Raw genomic sequence first — 20,814 nt, 5'->3', positions numbered from 1 at the left:
TGGGCACATTGAAGCTGGTCGACGTGGGTTTGTTTCAAGTGGAGGTTAATTTCGCTTTCTGAGTACTAGAGTATACATTCACAGACGTTAGCCTTGTGTTCACTGCTCAACCAGGGAAAAATAAGAGAGACAGAGCTAGATACGTAGGTTGACATTATCAAACGAATCAGAATCATAAGATTTATTGCCAATGTTGTATAGAAAAACACAAGAAATGTGTCATCAGTAATTGGTGTTATTTTATTCTGTAACAAAAAAAAAGACACGAGAATAGAATATACATAAAGGACACACACACTTGTATCAGGTACAGAGGGTCATTCAGAATTAGGAATGATCAATACCACTTCCTTTTCTTAATTTATAGACCAATACTACATAGGGGTTCATCTCCTGCAGTCGGTGATGGCTTGCAGGCTTCGCTACACTGATGCAGAAAATTTGTTCTTGAGCTTTTTTTTTCTCTTTGGAATGCTTTGACAGCTGGTTTCTGTCGTATCTTTACATGACTCTGTACCCACTCTTGCGCGTGTCCTCCTTAGCCTGGCAAAGTTGGTGGAGTTTGGCAGTGAACCACTTGTTAACGAACACGTAGAAGGTCATGACATATCTACACAAAACCGAATACAGACTGGTGGCTGGTGTGCTTTGACCAATGAACATGAGATGGATGTGGTTTGTTAATTCTTAACAGCCACATCCCCAGCAAAGAGGAAGAGCACTTGTGCAACCACCTTATTTCATTTGTTAATTTTCACTTTTCACCACCTTTTCAGTGGCACGATGGAGCACTGTTGGCACGTCCACCTCACAGTTCTGAGGTGCAGGGTTTGATTCCGGCTCCGGCCTTCCTGTTTGGAGTTTGCATGTTCTCCCCGTCCCTGCGTGGGTTTACTCCGGGTACTCCGGTTTCCTCCCACATTCCAAAAACATGCATGGTAGCCCAGATTGACCACTCCAAATTGTCAGTAGGTGTGATTGCGAGTGCGAATGGTTGTTTGTTGTGTGCCCTGGGATAGGCTCCAGCATGCCTGCGACCCTTGTCACAATAAGCGGTTCGTAAAATGGATGGATTTTTCCTTTTCTAATTTTTTTTTATATTGGTTTAATTTTTTTACATCACGAAAACCTGGCATTTGAATGGGGTTGTGTAGAAAGATTGTATATTTACTGTTGTATGTTGAATGTGCACTGCTGTACAGTGTACACTCATACATGATCATACATGCCTGCAATCTTGAAGCTGTGTAGCTTCACTCCCACTTAAATGTGTAGCTCAATTGAGTGTGAATGAAAATAAACAAATTCATCTCTCTTACAGACTGTGTCCAATGATAACATCACCATCATCAGTCCCTACCAGTCGAGCCTTGGGTCTAATGACGAGTGCAGGTTAGAACTATTGCAACTACTGGTTCTGGCTTTTGTCATCTGTCATCACAGCAATTGTTGCCAAGGTCTTTTTTTTGTGTGCAGAGAATACCAGCTAACATCGGACCTATTACAGTGCAATCCCCATGATATGTCCCATCTGTGTTTTGTTCATTTGAATCCCCCCCAACAAACTTAATTCAACACTGTTCCCTTTTTTCAACCCTCCATTCAGTGGTTTTGCTTTGGGGGTCTCTTATGGGGTATGCATTAAATCTAGGACACTGATTTTGCCCAGAGCAATACATTACATTGTGTCTCTGTAAAGTTAAAATTAAGCCTAAGAGCTCAAGCCTTGCCTAGCTCCCTCCTCACTTGCTAACTACATTGCCACTGTTTTGCCAGAGCGCATATGAAATCATGCACAAATTGATAATGGAAAAATGTATGTTTCTGAAAGTTTATTGGCTGTTGATTGGCAATGGTTTACCATCTAACCAAGGTTATTTATTGACTATGTACTACCGTATGTAAAATCCCGTCAATCATTAGGATTTTTATTAATCAAGAATGAAACTTCTGGCTTTTCTGATTTTTTTTTTAACTTAATGAATGAGATTTGATCATTTGAAAAAAGAAGGTTCAGAAAAATGAAAACAGTTTTTTTCTGAGTACCACTGTTTTGATTTTAAGATGTCTTCCAGATGTCATCAGAAACAATGGGATTCTGCCTTTAGAAATGCTTAGTGTGACTATGGGAGAAAGTGTACTTCCATTTATCATTCCTCATGTCACACAATCCATCACAGGCAACTCTCCTTGCGGGTGGATCAGTGCAGGTTACCGTTGCACTCCCTAAGCTAAGTTGTGCAAACTTGATGTATGTGCTGTCGACTGGCAGTTAATGAAACAACGGCGAGAGCAACCAGCTTGTCTCTTTGCTTCCTCTTCATCTTAAGGAATTTCACCTTCCTACATATGCAAAAAATTAAAAACTGTTTCAGCAGAGTGATGATGCTGCTACTGATACACACACATACACATACACACACACACACACACACACACATATATATATATATATATATAGTGCTGCTCAAAAGTTTGTGAACTCTGCAGTATAAAATATAAAAATAACCTTATTAAATGTTTAGTCATACCCAAATCTACAATGCTGACATTGAAAATAAGAATGATAATATTGTCATTCATTCTTGAACAAAAATTGTTAATTGAAGAAAAACTCAGATTTCATGGGTGCAAAAGTATGTGAACCTCTCACTTAATCGGACATTGCACCTCCTTTTGCAATGAGAACTTCATCCAAACACTTTTTAGTGATTTATCATTCAGATAAACCTACACCTGTTATTTCATATAAAATGTAATGGTTCAGATTGAACAACAAAATCAGGTTGAAAACAATTGGAAAGTTCAAATTGCTCAAGATAGTCTTATGGCAGTTACAGTAAATAACTAACATAATGATATGTTCACTTCCTTGCACTTGCTTTGAATTTAGGATTTGTGAATAAGTCCCCTATTCCCCCATTCTCATCCTTGAATCCAACAACAAGTCTTGCAGCTACCTTTCAGCCCCTCCCGTTAATTGTGTTACTGCAACTCTAGATCTGTCTCTGTCCGCATATGTGGTTATCTTTTGGTCTCAGGGGTAGAAAGAGAGGAGAGAAAAGAGGAAGACTTGAGATGTCAACAGTGCTTCTCCTGGCTAACAACCAATTAAAACCCATCCTCCTAATTTAGTGGATGCCCTAATATAGACTCATATGTATTAGTAAGACAACTTGTGCATTGCGATTAATCATTATAAAGTGAAAAATAAATAAAAATCAAACATATATTTATCTATCTATCTATCTATCTATCTATCTATCTATCTATCTATCTATCTATCTATCTATCTATCTATCTATCTATCTATCTATCTATCTATCTATCTATCTATCTATCTATCTATCTATCTATATATATATATATATATATATATATACATTGTCATGTCTTGTTTCGTTCTGCCCTCTGCTGGTCATTTGTTTCCTGTCTTTTTTTGTTTTCCTGGAGTGTTGGTGGGGGCAGTCTCATTGAATTAGACAAGGCCAAGGAGGTGCACGATCTCAATGGGAATGGGCTTTTTGTGGTTACACACGAGACCGAATTGTTGAGGTGAGTTTTGTCCGGTATCCATCATGAGTCTAGACGTTTTTTTTTTGTTATGCCTCTGCAATCCGTGCCTGTAGTACTGGGGCTAACCTGGTTTAAGATTCACAATCCAAACATAAATTGGCAGATACCTAAAATAGTCAGTTGGAGCTTGTTCTGTCATTGTAACTGCTTGCATGCCACTGGTTCTATTTCACAAAAGAAAGAATTGGCTCCAATAGATTTGTCTTCTGTGCCCAATGAATATCATGACCTTAAATTAGTGTTTAGTAAGGGCCAGGCCCAATCTCTTCCACCACATCGCCCATATGATTGTGCGATTGAGCTGGTACCCAATGCACCATTACCTAACGCTAGACTTTATCAGGTGTCAAAACCTGAACAAGAGGCCCTAAAAGAATATATTTCGTTGTCACTGGCATCTGGACTTATTCGGCCATCAACCTCTCCAGTGGGAGCTGGCTTCTTTTTTTATAGACAAGAAAGATAAAACGCTCCGTCTGTGCATAGACTACAGAGGGCTTAATGACATAACTGTAAAGAATAAGTATCCTTTGCCACTTATGGACTCTGCATTTACTCCTCTACATTCTGCCTCCATTTTTACCAAACTAGACCTGCGCAGTGCTTATCATTTGGTAAGGATTAGAGAAGAAGAGTGGAAGATGGCATTAAACACTCCCATGGGGCATTTTGAATATCTGGTAATGCCCTTCGGACTTATTAATGCACCTGCGGTTTTTCAGAATTTGATAAACTATGTTCTCAATGACATGATTGCCATGTTCTGCTTCGTCTATTTGGATGATATTCTTATATTTTCCAGATCCCTTGAGGAACATCAGCAGCATGTTCGGCTGGTGTTGCAACGGCTACTTGAGAACCGGTTGTACGTAAAGGCTGAGAAATGTGAATTACACTCGCCTTGTGTTCAGTTTCTGGGGTTCATTGTGAAAGAAGGGCCAGTTGATAGTTGATCGAGCCAAAATCCAGGCTGTGGTCGAATGGCCGTCCTCTACATCAAGGAAGCACTTGCAAAGGTTCCCTGGGGTTTTCCAATTTCTATGGGCGATTCATCCGCAATTATAGTTGTAAGGCAGAACCTTTGACAAGGCTCACATCAGTAAAGAGACCTTTCAGTTGGACCCCAGAAGCAGAGTCTGTGTTTGAGTTAAAACCTCTGTTTACCAACGCACCCGTTCTTTCTCACCCTGATCCAACTCTACCTTTTATTGTAGAAGTGGATGCCTCGGATTCAGGAGCGGGGTCAGTTCTGTCACAGAGGACCCCAGTTGACCAGAAGGTTCATCCCTGCGCCTTTTTCTCGCGTCGCCTCAGTCCTGCGGAACGTAACTATGATGTTGGTAATAGGAAGCTGCTTGCCATTGTTCTGGCACTTCAGGAGTGGAGTCACTGGCTGGAGGGTGCAGCTGAGCCTTTCGTGGTTTTTACTGACCACAAAAACCTGGCCTATATCCGAGCAGCCCGAAGACTGAATCCTCGTCAAGGACATGGGCCCTGTTCCTGTCCGCTTCAACTTCTCAATTACCTACTGCCTGGGTTCCCGCAACATCAAACCTGATGCACTGTCGAGAAATTTCAGTTTGGATGATGTGGACACCACCCCTGAGACGATTGCACCTGTGGCTCGAGTGGTCGGAGCGCTCCAGTGGGAGGTGGAGGAAAGGGTGACCAACGCCTTAAAAGACATTTGTGTGCCTGAGGGATATCCAACTGGCAAGCTGTTTGTGCCACAGGAGCTAAGGAAAGAAGTTTTGCAATGGGGACATGAGTCTAAAGCCGCTTGCCATCCTGACATAAAACCCCACATATTTTCCAGAAGTTCTGGTGGCCTGGGGTTAATAAGGACATTCAGGAATATGTCACAGAATGTTCTGTTTGCGCCCGCAACAATTCATCTCACCGTTCCCCAGCTGGTCTACTACACCCATTGCCTGTCCCGCCCATGGTCACATGTGCACTGGACTTTGTCATCGGTCTTCCCATGTACCGAGGAAAGACTGTGGTTCTTAGTGTTGTTGACCGGTTCTCCAAAATGGCACACTTTATCCCTCTCCCGAAGTTCCCTTCTTCACTGGAATATGCTAACCTGCTTATCGACCATGTTTTCCGGATTCACGGCATCCCATCTTACTTGGTTTCTGACAGAGGTGCTCAGTTTGTTTCCCGAGTTTGGAAGGCTTTCTGCAAGGCAATGGGTGCCACAGCGAGTCTTTCATTACCACCCTCAGTCTAATGGCCAGACAGAGCGGGTCAATCAGGACTTAGGAGCTGCTCTCCGTTGCGTCTGTCACCAGCATCCATCATCCTGGTCATTCCACCTCCCCTGGGTGGAATATGCACACAATTCTCTCATAAGTTCAGCCACAGGTATGTCGCCTTTTAAGACTGCTTATGGCTATCAGCCACCTGTGTTCCCTTCCCAAGAGAGCAATGTCTCCATCCCCTCTGTCCACCTTCACCTTTGGCGTGCCCATCGGGTCTAGCGGGACACCCGGGCAACACTGTCCAGAACGGCGACTCGGAACCGGCAGTTGGTAGATCGTCGCAGGATTCCAGCTCCCCAGTACACGCCTGGCCAGATGGTTTGGCTTTCCTCTAAGGACCTTAAGTTAGCAAGGACTACTAAAAAGTTGGGTCCACGCTTTATTGGACCATTTGAGGTGAATGCTGTAATTAACCCTGCTGCCGTACTGTCATGTCTTGTTTCGTTCTGCCCTCTGCTGGTCATTTGTTTCCTGTCTTTTTTTGTTTTCCTGGAGTGTCGGTGGGCGGAGTTCCTGTATCTCAGCTGCAGGCAATCCTAATTAGCAGGCTATTTAGACACAGGACTCACGAGAGGAAGATTGCCAAGTTATTGTTCTTGCTGCTTGCCATTGCCTCAGCATTTTGTTACTCTCGAGCTTTTACCGGTTATCTCCTAGTTCCTGCCAGCAGTACTTTTTGTCTTCTGTTGTTTCTTGTAAGTACTGCTGTGATTGTCTTGGTTGTTGATTTGTAAGTACTTTGGGTAGGTATTTTTGTTTACATTCTTAATCTTAGTTAGTAGCCTATCTTCCTCCCGTGAAACTCCGCCCACCTTCCTTGGTTAGTTATTTTCTTTTTCTGTAGGTACGTTGGCCTTTTGTCACGTCGCTTTTTGTTAGTGTTCAGTTATGCGTAAAGCTCCTTTTGAAAACTGTAAACCTTGCCCACCATTTGAGTTGCATTTCAATCTTTCACCTGCGCTTTTGCGCCGCCTAATGTGTGTGTGTGTGTGTACAGTGCTGCTCAAATGTTTGTGAACCTCTTGAGCAATTTTGACTTTCCAATTGTTTCAACCTGATTTTGTTGTTTAATCTGAACCATTACATTTTATATGAAATAAGAGGTGTAGGTTTATCAATTCAATGCATTGTTCTGTTTTTTATTATTATTATTTTTAAATCAATTGTGGAGTCAAAACTTAATTACAATTTATTTTTGGTCAATTAATGTAGGTGCAAAAGTAAGTGAACCCTGAGCTGCATTGCTTAAAACAAGCAGTCCAGTAGGATCAGGTATGAAACATTGGTAGCTAAACTAACCACTGAAATAGACCAATGAAATGAAAGAGGTTTAGCGAAGAAATTGTGCATCACTGACCGAAACATAGATGAAACCATGTCACTTTAGTCTTACCCAGGTGAACCCATACAAGGTCAGTCATACTGAGAGGAAGAGAAATCTCAGGGGACCTCAGGAAGTGGGTAGTAACAGCACATCTATCTGGGGAAAGCTATAAAGTCGTCCAAAAAAATTTGAGCTTCATCATTCCACTGTGAAGCAGATCTTCTGCAACTAGAGAACACTGAAAATTACTACAATCCTGCCTAGAATTGGACAACCTTCTAAAATATCAGCAAGAACCACATGACAAATGATAATATAGGTGAAAGCCAACCTATGCATCACATCGAGGGATTTGCAGACCTCTTTTGCTGCATCTGGGACATATGTGCATGCTTCAACAATCAGAAGAAAAGTCAATTGACAAGACTTTCATGGAAGGCTTGCTAGGTAGAAGCCTCTGATCACAAAAAAAGATCAAAGATGCCAATCTCAACTTCACCAGAGAGTACCTGGACAACACTGAAGCTTTTTGAAAGTCCCTTCTGTGGACAGATTAGTTTGGTCACAACTAAAACAGTAATGTTTGGTGAAAAGTCAACACTGCATACCAGCAAAATAACCTTCACCCTAGAGTGAAGCATGGGGGTGAGAATGTTAAATTCTGGGCTGATTTTTCATCCCCAGGACCTGGACAACGCCACATAATCCAGGGAATCATGAATTCAGAGTAATATGGTAAAATCCTGTAACATAACCTGAAGCTGTCCTTTGTGAAGTTACAGCCTGGTAGAAGATGGATCATGCAACATGACAATAATCCAAAGTATTCCAGCAATACAATCAATGAATGGCTGAAGAACAAGATTCATGTTCTGAATGTGCCCAGTCAAAATCCTGACTTAAATTCTTTCAAAATACCTGACGCGGGCACTTTATGCTAGACACCCATCCAACCTCTCTCAACTGGCTGCATTTTGCAAAGAAGAGTGGCAAAAATCCCCCAAAGTAAATGTGAAAGACAGATAAATCACTAAAGAAAGTGTTTGGATGAAGTTATCATTGCAAAAGGAGGTGCAATCTCTGATTAAGTGAGAGGTTCACATACTTTTGCACCCATGAAATCTGAGTTTTTCTTAAATCAACAACTTTTGTTCAAGAATGAATGACAATATTCTCATTCTTTTTGATCAAGTCCATTATTTTCAATGTCAGCATTGTAGATTTGGGTATGACTATAACTAAACATTTAATCAGGTTATTTTAATATTTTATACAAAAAACCTGACCATGCCTGCAGGCTTCACAATCTTTTGAGCAGCACTGTATATATATATATACACTGAGGAAAATTATTATAGTATTTGAACACCCTGCGATTTTGCTAGTTCTCCCACTTTGAAATCATGAAGGGGTCTAAACGTTTCTTCATAGGTGCATGTCCACTGTCAGAGACACAATCTAAAATAAATAATCTGAAAATCACATTGTATGATTTTTAAATAATTTATTTGTATTTTAGTGCTGGAAATAAGTATGGAGTAATTTTGGCCGACTCCTCCGTACAGATCTTCTCTAGATCTCGTCGTGTTTCAGGGCTGTAGCTGAGGAACACTGTGTTTCAACTCTCTTTGTGTGCTTTGGTTCGTTGTCATATTGGGAGACCCAACCACAACCCATCTTCAATGCTCGACTGAGGGAAAGAGGTTGTTGGCCGAAATCTCGCAATACATGAACCTGTTCATCTTCTCCTTAATACGGCACAGTCATCATGTCCCCTGTGCAGAAAAACAGCCTCAAAACATGACGCTTCCACCTCCATGCTTCACAGTAGGGATGGTGTTCTTGGAATGGTACTTGTCCTCTTTCCTCCTCCAAACATGGCAAGGGGAGTGAAGACCCAAAAATTAAATTTTGGTCTCATTTCACCACATTACCTTCTCCCATGATTCCTCTGTATCATCCAGATGATCTTTGCCAAACTTCAAACAAGTATGGACATGTGCTGATTTAAACAGGGAAACCTTGCATGTGATGCATGATTTTATGCCATGACGTCTTAGTGTATTACCAATAGTAACCTTTGAAACAATGGTCCCAGCTCTCTTCAGGTCATTGAGCAGCTCTTCCTGGGTATTTTTCTAGGATCACTGATACCCCACAAATTAGAAATTTTGCATGGAGCCCCAGTCGAAGGGAGGTTTACAGTCATCATTACCCTCTTCTATTTTCTAGCAATTGCTCCAACAGTAGTTTTTTTTCACCAAGCTGCTTGGCAATTGTCCCGTAGCCCATTTCACCCCTGGAGAGAGGTCTACCATTTTGTCCCTGGTGTCTTTGGAAAGCTCTTTGGTTTTGCCTATGGTAACAGTTGTAGTCTGACAGATTGTGAGGTGCATGTGTTTTTATGCACCTAACAACCTAAAAAAAAAGTGCTGCTAAATTAGATTAATAAGTGGATCGGCGGTAGACTTTATGAAGGCACAGTAACAGCTCTTTTAGGGCCAGAATTCTTGCTGATTGGCATGAGTTCAAACATCTTGAGGTCTCGTTCATGAATTAGGAAAATAAAAGAATAGAACAGAAGATCGTAAAGCGGATTAGCGCAGCTTTACTTTGTGGTGAAAAGGTGTCTCTCTTAATTTACCAGTTGATCCACTGTACGTTTCTACCCTCACTTATGGTCATGGACTGTGAAGAGAACAAAATCCAAGGTGGCTCGGGCATTTGATTAGAATGAGGTGTTACTGGCACGTCCCACCGCGAGGAGGCCCCCAGAACAAACCTGCACACGCTGGAGAGACTATAGCCACTTTTCCACTAGACCCGAATGGCACGGCACCCCACTAGACCATGCGTCCCAGCACGACACCAGACGGCCTCCATTTCCATTACAAAAAGCGTGTGGCGGGATGAAGGCGTGATTATGAACTGTCCAAGCTTGCACATTTGCAGACAGTGTGCGGTTCTGCCATAACATTTCATGAGTAGCAAGTTACGGCTACTGTTTTTGCTGGGATTCAAAATATGAATTGTCATTGCATCAAATGCACAGAAGCTTTCACAGATGGACGACAGGCGCCCTCCGGCTGGCCAGTGTCATAACATAAATGCACAATATACAGTACAAACATTTTGCATTTTACGCCAACATTGAACCATATTTACAATTTCATATGGATCACCATGGATGAAATGTTGAGATTTTGATTTTGCAACCAGCACACTAAGCTCGCTGGCAGTGCTAATTCATTCTGAATGGAGTGCTCAGCCTAATCGGTTGGCCTGGGAACGCCTTGGGTACCTCCCAAAAGATGAAGTGGCCCTGTGACCTGACCCCTGATAAGCAGAAAGAAAATGGATGGATGGAATAAATCATTAAAGCCCTAGTGTATATTGATTTCCTTTCATATGTAACAGTAATGTTAATTATGACCTATTGTCTTTTTACATTCAAACACCCGAGTGGACATGACTGGTATAAGCACACTTGTGAATGGGTCCTTTGAACTGAAATGTATTATTTGAACAGGTTCCTACCTGGAAATGCCTTATGTCAAATATGCATAAAATGTGAAGTGAGTTTTAAAAGCTTGGGTGTGAAGGTTAGACCAAGAGGTGACTGAACACATAGTAGAGAATGCTATATGAGTGGCAAAAATATGCAGTATATGGCTCAGTTCCTCTGATCCAATGAAAACAAGGAAAATAGATAAACTGAAGAGATATGACAAAGACACTTGAATGTACAGTAATTTATCTCACTCTCACTATTTCACACAGTTGCAAGTGCACACACATATGACCATGCGCACACACACACAATTTTCATACATTGATACTTCTTTTTTTTTAATTAAACACTGATACTAGCTGCTTAAAGCCAATTCATAGGTCAAAGAGTAACTTAACTGCCATATTAGTGAATAATTAAGATGTTGATAACTTGTCTAGATAATGGATGGATGGAGAGATGGATGTTGCGTTTGGATACAGTTTGCAAGAACACAATATTGGCGGACCCTCTAATTTTGGCGCCCTCGCTGTGTCAGTGAGTTGGTCCGTTGAACTGTTTAGAGCAGCCGTCATCTACTCCGGTCCATGAGGGTGTAATAGTAATGCTGTCTCTAGTAGAATGTGTCAGTTGTTCATTTTTATGCTGTTTAATGTGCTGATGTTTAATTTTTGATTGCTATTTGGTTGTTTTGTAGCATTTTTTTTTGTTTCTTTGCATGCATGTTTAATTGCACTATTGGAACAGCTGCACCTAATTGAGTTTCTGGAGAAACCTGGACAGAATGACTGTCAACCAATCAAGTGTTGCAAGCGGGCAAGAGTGACCGATTGCAATTGAGGGAAGCACCCCTCCCTTTCCTTTAAAAGGACAGTAGGTAGGAGGGATTGTTGTTGTTGGCTGCTGCCGGAGGCACTGGACTTGCTGAGTGTTGTGGAGGCCATTGCTGACCTCTGACCCAACGCTTGTGGCTTGGAAGTTGGTCGACGTGGGTGGCGAAGCTGGAGCTTCTGCCCCAGAGCTGCTGAGTCGAGTCGCAGGTGGCGCAACCCCTGCCAAGGACGGTAGCAGAGGAAACCAAGAGGGCGTGGCGTTTGTGTATTGGAGGTCTTGTGCTAGAGCTTCTGCCACAAAACTGTGAGTTTTCCAACCAATACACTGTCTGCTGCAATTTGTCCAGTGTAATACTGGACACTTAATGTCGTCTTGGAAAGTGGATGGCTCGCTGTTTCCTTTTTATCTCCTAATAGGCTGAGTCGGGGCGCCGGTGGTGTGATCCTTACACAGGATAGAGACAGTGGATCCCAACAGAGCGCTGTGAACTGAGGATCAACTGGATTACTTGTTTGGCCAATTAACAATTACCCCCTACCCATTTTAAGACACAATTGCATGAGTCGTTTTAAGTCAACAAAAAAAGTCGAGTGCTGATTTAACATTAGTTGGTCTGAGGTCTCACTGATTCAGCATCAAGGCTAACAAAGTCGAACCCAGGTGTCTATGGATGGGTGGGGTGAAATTAGACATTTGCAATGGCAAACCAATGCAAAAAAATGTATTCATGCTTTTGTGACTTTCAAGCTGTTCCAGTTCTGCTGTATTGGTTTCAGGAACAACTTTTTTTTAAGTGTTTTCTTTGTGACTCTTTTTATACGGTTGATCCAGTTTGTGATCAGCCACTAAAAAACGTTTGTTGTTCAACTACATGCTTGGCTTGTCAAGTACTGCTCTCCCTCACGATAAAGCATTAAATGGTGATTGTAGCATTTGCTCTGCGCTCATCATCACCCTCATCACATATCCATCATGTTTTGCATTTTTCCCTCCTAAGAAACCTGATTCAAACGATCATGATCATTATCAGGGAAAAACATCCAAAATGTGCTGGATAGGTGCCCTAAGGACCTGAGTTGGTGACCCCTGGTTTAGAGCAAAGCCCAAGCGCATGCATGCCATTATGTTATACTGTAATATAATAGAATCATCCAGCTGCTACATTGTGCCTTGAATAAGTTCTTCCTCGCCATGCATTTCATCAATTTGTAAGCTTCTTTAACAGCATATGCTTTTATTTGTGTGTGTATGCATACATTTGTGTCAATATGCACATTTGCATGCCTGTTAGAAACTCAATTAAATGAAGCCTTTTTAATCAGCCACAGCCTTGGTTTTGCTATTGTTTACTTTCACTGCCTTTTTCTTCTCACTATCTCAAACAAGTAACGTTTGAGCTTTGCTCTACTGTGTGTGTTATTTTGTTCTGATTTTTATTTCGAGTGTTATGTTACTGGAGCGGAGTATGGTAAGATACTGTACATATTTTCAGTCCGGGCAAATGGAACGGTGAGCAACAAAATGTCAATTGAACGCAAACTGTAAGACCTAACACTTCTCTGTGTGATGAAGTTGCAAATGTAAAAGGGCAGTAGTCCCTTGTGGATAAAGATGTACCAGTGAGCCAACCTCTTGGTAGCCAATAGAGTTCATCCCACTCAAGAGTACAGCTTAACAATGATGGGTCGAGGCTCTACATTTACTGATAAACCTCAAGCATGGAACACCAAATTAATCCTTGTCAGACATTGAGCTAAAATATTCATATAAAGACGGATGCAAAACAGTTGCTGTGACAAGTCTTTCTTTTTTTCCCAAAAATATTTTTGAAGAGAAAAAAACAAACATTTTGTGGTTTTTACAATATCTTTTGTCATCTAAATTACCGCTTATATAATATACCTGTGAAAATGTCTAGCACATGCTAGTCCCTAAAATAGGGTTTTTTACAAATGTGTTTTATATTGGTCACAGTAGTGTTTAACTGACTGCAATAGTGTCTCATTTCAGACTGTGTTCATGAGATGACAACAAAACAGCATTTTTCAAAATATGTGTATGTTTGTAATATAAGTGTGTATGTTGTGACTGAAGTGTGTTTGTTGTGAATGAAGTGTCATTTTTCAAACAGTGTAGGAGTTCTACAAATTTAGTGTGGCAATATTTTGGAAAAAAAAGAGCCCTGTTCAAAATTGTGGTTAAACAGTTGAAAAAAAACTAACAAAACAAATGTTTGCGCTGTTTGTCTGCCTTTTTACATCTTGTCTTTAATGCAAATACTTATTACAGAAAAATAATCGTATGTCCATGACTTACTCACTGAGGGTACATTTTTCTGTGCAGACATCAGGGTTTGTGCGGGTGCTTGAAAACCTTGAAAATGCTTGAATTTTAATGCTGTGTTTTCAAGGTTTGAAAAGTGCTTGAATTTTGGGTGAATTGCTTGTAAATGCTTGAAAGTGTTCAACATATTTCTCGACAGTCCGACTCAATGATAAATGATACTAATAAATAACTCAATAATGCTAATTATAAAATGGATATATATATATATATATATATATATATATATATATATATATATATATATATATGACTATACTCACTTGACCTTGCTTGTATATGACGAACATATATTCTTAAATCCATGTGTGTGTATGAATGTGTGAATACAGCTGCCCCATCCTTAAAGATGTAACAAATTCAGTGAAAACAAGCTACTAAAAGTGACTTACCGTTCGTTGGCAGTTCTTCCGATGACAGAATGGCACTTAATGTCCCACATACTGTACTGTATATTGTACACTTACATATACAAGCTAAGATTGATTTAAATGTTTTTTCGTCCCAGCAATCGATAGCTTGACCCTAACCCCACCCCAATTCTCACACCACCTAACAGCTCGTATTCACCTTTGATCAGGACACAAAATGGCAGCACTGGCTCGCCTGAAATGTCAAGACAGCTGCCAATTAGATCAGCTCAGCCTCAGGCAACTGGATTTTAGCCTTGCAGCTACCCACCTTGTTTTCCACACAGCCTGCCTATATAGAAGTTCTCAGCTCACTGGAATCATGCAATCTGCTGCTGAAATGGCATGTTTCAAAATTTAATATATATCATTGTCAAGTTTTTTTTTCACCGTCAACTGACAACTAACTACAGCAATTATTCATGACCTTTCACTCAACGGTCAAATTGTTCCAAATAGTTTTGAAATCTAATTTTTATCAAGTGAACTGTTTCCAAATGTATCTTAAATAAAGAAATTATGAGTAAATCTTCATTGGACCTTTGTAAAGACTTAAGAATAGGTTCACCCACCTTGGTAAATGAAGCACATTTAATTGGTAATTACAAAGTTGTATTAATTGTATACAATTCCAGTGTTTGGACGGAGACTTTTTAGCCTTTGTACAGCACCACAATGGATTTGAGATAAAACAATTTAAATGTGATTACATATTAAAGACCTTGTAAAGAGAAGAGTCTTGTAAATTTCACACGCCACAAAGACAAGTGTTGTTAACAAGCCTGACAAATTTAAGTGAATACAAAAAAATATCCAACTATATGAAATCAGGCTTTAAAATTGTGAAAAAGTGAGACTTTCCCTCAGCTCTCAGACACTCTAGGCATGCCCGATGAATAGGCTAGAAATGAACCCCCGCTTGACTTTTCCATGTCACTCAAATAGTACATTCTCATAGTATGTGCTCAAATGTCTGTTGTCTTAATTTGAATAACGTGTGTTTAATAAATGGTTAATTTAGCCTTGAAGTATCGCTGTTATGTGGACCCCTCATTGACAGAACACCAAGTAAGGCACTGCATATTGGATAGCCTCCACCGCCAGTCTGCCCATTAGCTAGACACCAGTTGGCATAATAAAAAGTTAACCCTTTAAGCCAGAGCGACCCCCCCCCCTCCCCCAAATAAATAAATAAATTGGGGGCCTCCCGGACTTTGAAGGAGAAATTGTGAAGACGAAAATTGTGTGAAACAATGCACTAATCACGAAAGAATATAATGATGTCGCACATCAAATTAAACTACTGAACTGGGGCTGCAAGGATATATAAGTAATTTTTACATGCCAGAAACACAGTTCCAACTAATTTAATTATCAAATATAGAAATTGGTGTTGCGCCTCACAGTGAAATAGCTCGGCTCTCCCGCTGTGCTACTTCATGCAAAACACACAAGTGACCCATCTGAACAAATCTCACAAGTGTTCCCTTTATTATGACACAAGAATTATTCAAATAGACCTTGTGGTTGCTGAGATGTCCTCTTTTTATTTTGAGTATGTAATTTTTTAGCAAAAGCCTGAAAAATAGCATTGGGTTTAAAGGGTTCTGTTAGGTGTTTCTGTTGTGTGGAGTGAACCCATGTGCAGTTCACGGAGTAAGGCGGAAGCGAATTGGACGGACCCGCTGCCAGGCCATCAGTCCGCGAGGCAGCAAGCAACTTAGCCCATATAATACAAAGTAATATAAGTATGTATACACACACGCACGCCGACATTTACATATATATATTCGGGGCAAAATACCAGCCCCCTGAGATGGATAAAAATAGGATGATTTTTCTGCTTATGTTCCACAAATGCAATATTAATCAGAATACTGTGTTTAGAATAGTCGGACAAAAAATGCAATAATATCTTCTATCAATATTATTGCATTTTTTTTAAAGATCCCTGTAGAGTACACTGTTGAGTAAGAAAAAAAAAAGTTTAATAGCTCTTTGTCCTTTTTTTACTTATTGACTGAATTGGCCCCATATATCTCTGACCCCGTGCAACGTAGGTTACCGGTAATATGATTCAAGCTAACCCACTACACTACCTGAATTTTTATCGACAAATGTAAGTTTCTCCATGTTCTCTTACGAGAGTATTTGGCATTTGACATGATTGTTGCGTACAACGCAGGATGTGTAGTGTTACAAATAATGGGAAATTTGTAAGCATGATATAGAACAGAGGTGGGCAATCTCGGTCCTCGAGGTTTGGAGGTTTCTCACTTCCAACACAAGCTGATTCCAATCAACAGGATCGTTATCAGGCTTATGCAGAGCTTGCTGATGAGCTGATCATATATCAGTTGTGTTGGACAAGGGCAACATGCAAAACCTGCAGAACTCCGGCCCTTGATGCCCACCTCTGATGTAGAACAACAAAATTGGATTTGCTTGAGTTTTCCCACTGCACAGTTAGATACAGAGTAACTAATAGCTAGTTACAGTAAATATAGGTGACATACAAAGTATTATTGGACAATTGAAGACTACTTAACCAACTGAAATAAATGGAGAAGAATAATTAGTGTGATTCTGAATACAGATAAAGAGTTATATACAGGTATTTGTGTTTCATGTGGTTGACTGATCAATGCTCCTTCTGTATTAATCTATTTTGGGACTAAGAACATGCATTCAACTTCCAATTAATCTTAGACTTCCAACATTACAGCCCTATATGCTTGTACACTTTCCTGCATGGCACCAGAAAGGAACCGCACACGTCAATTGCATGTTTCAAGAAAAGCTATTATGCAGATATGCAGATTATACAGAATGATGGTATTGGGCACCAATACCTTCACTACCAGCAAGTAAAATCTACAACCAAAACCAACACAACTACCCGCAACACCTTTCACACCTCAGTTACTGTGAGTGATTAAAAAATAAATATCAGGCAGTCAAAAATAATATTTCTTCCAAAATAATTCCTAGCACTTCCCTGGAACCTGCACACCGAGCGCCTTAACGGTGTATTTATGCATTGTGGCGGCCCAAGATGGAGCGGGTTCGTGGTCTCCCTGTGGCTTCTGTGTCCTGGGGAGCATGGGCTGAGCACTGGCATGATCTTAGCCCTGTACATAAGCAACCCCATATCTTTAGGGTAGATCTGGCCCAGAATCGGTGCTGCATAAGTGTTTGCAGCTACAACTGCTCTATGTTTAAATCTGTGGACTCAGGATTTTTGTTGTTGTTGTTTTGGTGGCAGAGAATGCTTGCAGTTAAACTCAATATGCTGCTGAAATGCTTGCCTATGTTTCTGTCTGTCTTTGTCTTAGCTTGCCCCAGATAAAATGTATTATTCATTTCTTCATGAGTTTAAAGCGATGACGTTTTAGCTTCAAATAGTAAAATTTAAACGTTAATTTGTTCTTGTTCTTTGTTTTTTTTAGGGTTTGAGAGGGCAGAGGTACACACACGCAGAAATAAAGCGTGTCTCCTTTATGACAAAAATTTATTTATTTTAAATACATTGTGTATGTATACATACATACCAATTTTGACATAAACCACATTTGAAGTTTGTGTTTAAAATTGTAATATATATATACTTTTTTTCTTTCTTTTTTCTTTTGAGGGGGCTGGGGTGGATATCTTAAATCACAAACCAAACATTGCTGTCACACTTGTTCACTTGACTTTTTTTCCCCTTTTGCTTAGAGCTAAATCTGCCAGAAGTCTGACCAATTGCTACTTGTGTTACGGGAAGTACATGGGTACAACATTTTCATCATCCATGTCCTATAGTAGAGGATATATTAGAAAGGCTTTGCAGTAATTCATTATTACAATGTCTAGCTTTGTCAAGTTATGAATTGTTAAATTGCTCAACAAATGGAAAAAGTCAAAATGGAGAAAACGAAACTCCCCCACCCCACCGCCCCTTTTGGCAAAACTCTTTAAATGAAATTGAATTCACAGAGGTAGATTACCTGCGCCCAAATAATATGATAGAGTGACCTTTCTGAGCCATTTTTCCCCCAATTTAAGAGCCTTAAGCTAGAACAGTGACGTGAGCCATAGACAGGAATGTTATAAAGTCTTTTAATATCCGTCTCCTAGAGTTAAGGTCTTTCCCCAGGCCCTGCTCATTTAATCCCTGTTTGGCTGTATTTCAAAACCATGATCCAAGCTGTGCTGAAAAAGTATGGCTTGGCCTTTTGTACAAGAAAGGTAATTTTATTTTGAGAATACAGACTGATCTAGAAACTCTGAACATTGTTTCCTCAGCAAATGAAGAAGTGTTGTTTTTCAAATCGCTATACAACATCCGTTTTGATTAGTGTGAGGACATTTTATATTCAATAAAAAAACAACAAAGATATTTCAAATTATTTCAACTGTTACAAAACATTTTGATAAATTGAGTGATGCTGTGTGTACAACTAATACATGCCAAAAAATACTATTTAAGATTGGATAATGAGGGAAAAGCAATGTATGTTTGAATTCCACTGGGTTGCCAAGTAAGAAGTGCTGTAAAATTGCGGCTTCATCTATCTAACAACAGAACTCCTGAAGAAGACAACCTAATATAACAACAATACACTCTAAAAACAGTTGCGTCAAAAATGACCCAACTATGGGTTAAAAATGAACCGATCCTTTACTTGGGTCAAGTTGACCCAACTTCGAGTCAAGAAATGGGTCTTTTAGTGTAAAACAACTAATAAATATTGGTCAGATCCTTTGCTTGGGTCGAAAAATTTGATCATTTTGTATAAAACAACCCAGAAAGTTAGGTCAAATTGACTCATGAAGTGTATCGGTCCATTTTTTATCCACAATTGGATTACTTTTGACCCAACTGCTTTTAGAGTGTAATAATAGCAATACAACAGCCAAATATATATTTTGCTTCACATATTCAATAAATGCAGAGTATGGTACCTGTATATATCCATATATATATATATATATATATATATATATATAAAAAAGGTAATTCTGCTGCCTATGGATAAATGATCCACACTCGCTAGTCCAAATAGTAATACAAAAAGCCATATCACAGACCTGAGTAAACTGCTCTAAACAATTAAAAAAGCTGAAATAAAATAAAATCTCTAAGGCAATGATCAGATTATAAATTGTCAACATGCATATAGAGATAGTCAAAAAAACAAAACACTTCCACAAATGGTGGAGAAGGGGATGAAAAACAGCATGGTTGACAAGAGGCTAGTATGGGTGGTGTAAAAATTATAGACTAGTCACCCTCAATTTTTTTTTTCCCTTTCCTTTACATTTCTCTCTTGGAAATGTGCGTTCAGTCAACCTTGGCTGGCTGATCTCTCTCCATTTTATCCCCCATGCCTAAACCAGAGACAGTTCAAAAACAAGAGATTACGCTCTTTTGAAGTCAACCACAGGCCACCTCACCAGGATGTAAATGTTTGCAGCGCGTACTCTAACGCCCCGTGCGTCAACCCGCTACCTGTTCCATCCTCAGAGCGTCCTGTTGCGACGCGAGCTTGTTCAACGGCTGGTCTCCCTCGGATCGCAGGCCCGCAGCAGATCTCGGCCCCAGCATCTGCAGAATGGGCAGCTGCGACTCGGACCTCATCGCGCGTCGAGAGTACAACTCCGGCTGAAGCCTCCCGACCTCGCCTGAAAGCGCCATCCACCTGGAGCCGAGCTGTACCACCCCTCATCTGCCGGGGGGCCCTGAGCTGCGCACCTAATCTAACTGTGGAATTTTTTTATTCTTTTTTTCCTTGTTTTTTTGGGAGCAAGTTTTTCTACAATCGACTTTCTGTCCGCTTGCTCGATTCAACTCACTCCAGTGAATTGCATGCCTCATAGCCAATGTGACATATCGCTGGTGCAACTTTCCATTTCAAATATCTCACAGATTTCCTTTCCTTTTTACCTCGTTAAATTGTTCCTTTCTTATTTTTAATTAGCTTCATTTTTATTCCTTTTCTTTTCACTGTAGGATAGTTAGGTAGGCAGTGTTTTGATTCTTTATGTGTAACCGTAGTGAATAAATGCATGTTTTTCTAAATTGAATTATATCTCAATCGTGCTTGTGTCCGAGTGGATTAGTAATTATTTTATGAATACAAATAACCACGAATATTGAATGTTACGACTTCAGATTATGAATAAATAAATGAGGATTTGGATTTTATTCATTGTGTTTCTCCAAAAGTTAAAGTAAACAGAACGTGGTGCCCCTGTAGGCGATTGAGGGAATTACAACCTCCTCAAGCGCTATTCAAATTACTAATTCGTCCAAAAAGACAACATCAATTATCGCTACAGTGGTGATTTTGGACTTAAGCACGGCTTTTGATATAATTGATCATTTGTTATTATTTAATAAACAAAAATGTAATGGCTTTGGTTCAACTGCTCTGTCCTGGATGGAAAGTCTCAATAGTATTTTGTAATGGAAGTGGTGAATTGTCCAGTTGCTAACTTTTGCAACCTCGTCAAAAACAATAGTTGATGCACGTTGATGTTATCTGTGTTCGAATTGATTGACTCTTG

At 40.0% G+C, this 20,814-nt stretch overlaps 1 protein-coding gene and 1 pseudogene across 1 annotated transcript in view; both read right to left on the bottom strand.

The window, feature by feature from the left end:
• The window catches only part of rbfox1 (RNA binding fox-1 homolog 1), a 332,184-nt gene that overhangs the window by 206,543 nt on the left and 104,827 nt on the right, over positions 1-20,814 (bottom strand). The window lies entirely within an intron of this gene.
• LOC147184650 (uncharacterized) lies at positions 8,958-19,885 on the bottom strand (annotated as a pseudogene).

Source organism: Leptonotus elevatus, chromosome 1 (genome assembly GCF_054856555.1).
Source record: "Leptonotus elevatus isolate MCC_2025b chromosome 1, RoL_Lele_1.0, whole genome shotgun sequence".
Lineage (NCBI taxonomy): Eukaryota > Metazoa > Chordata > Actinopteri > Syngnathiformes > Syngnathidae > Leptonotus > Leptonotus elevatus.
This window is presented reverse-complemented; position numbering and strand designations above follow the sequence as displayed.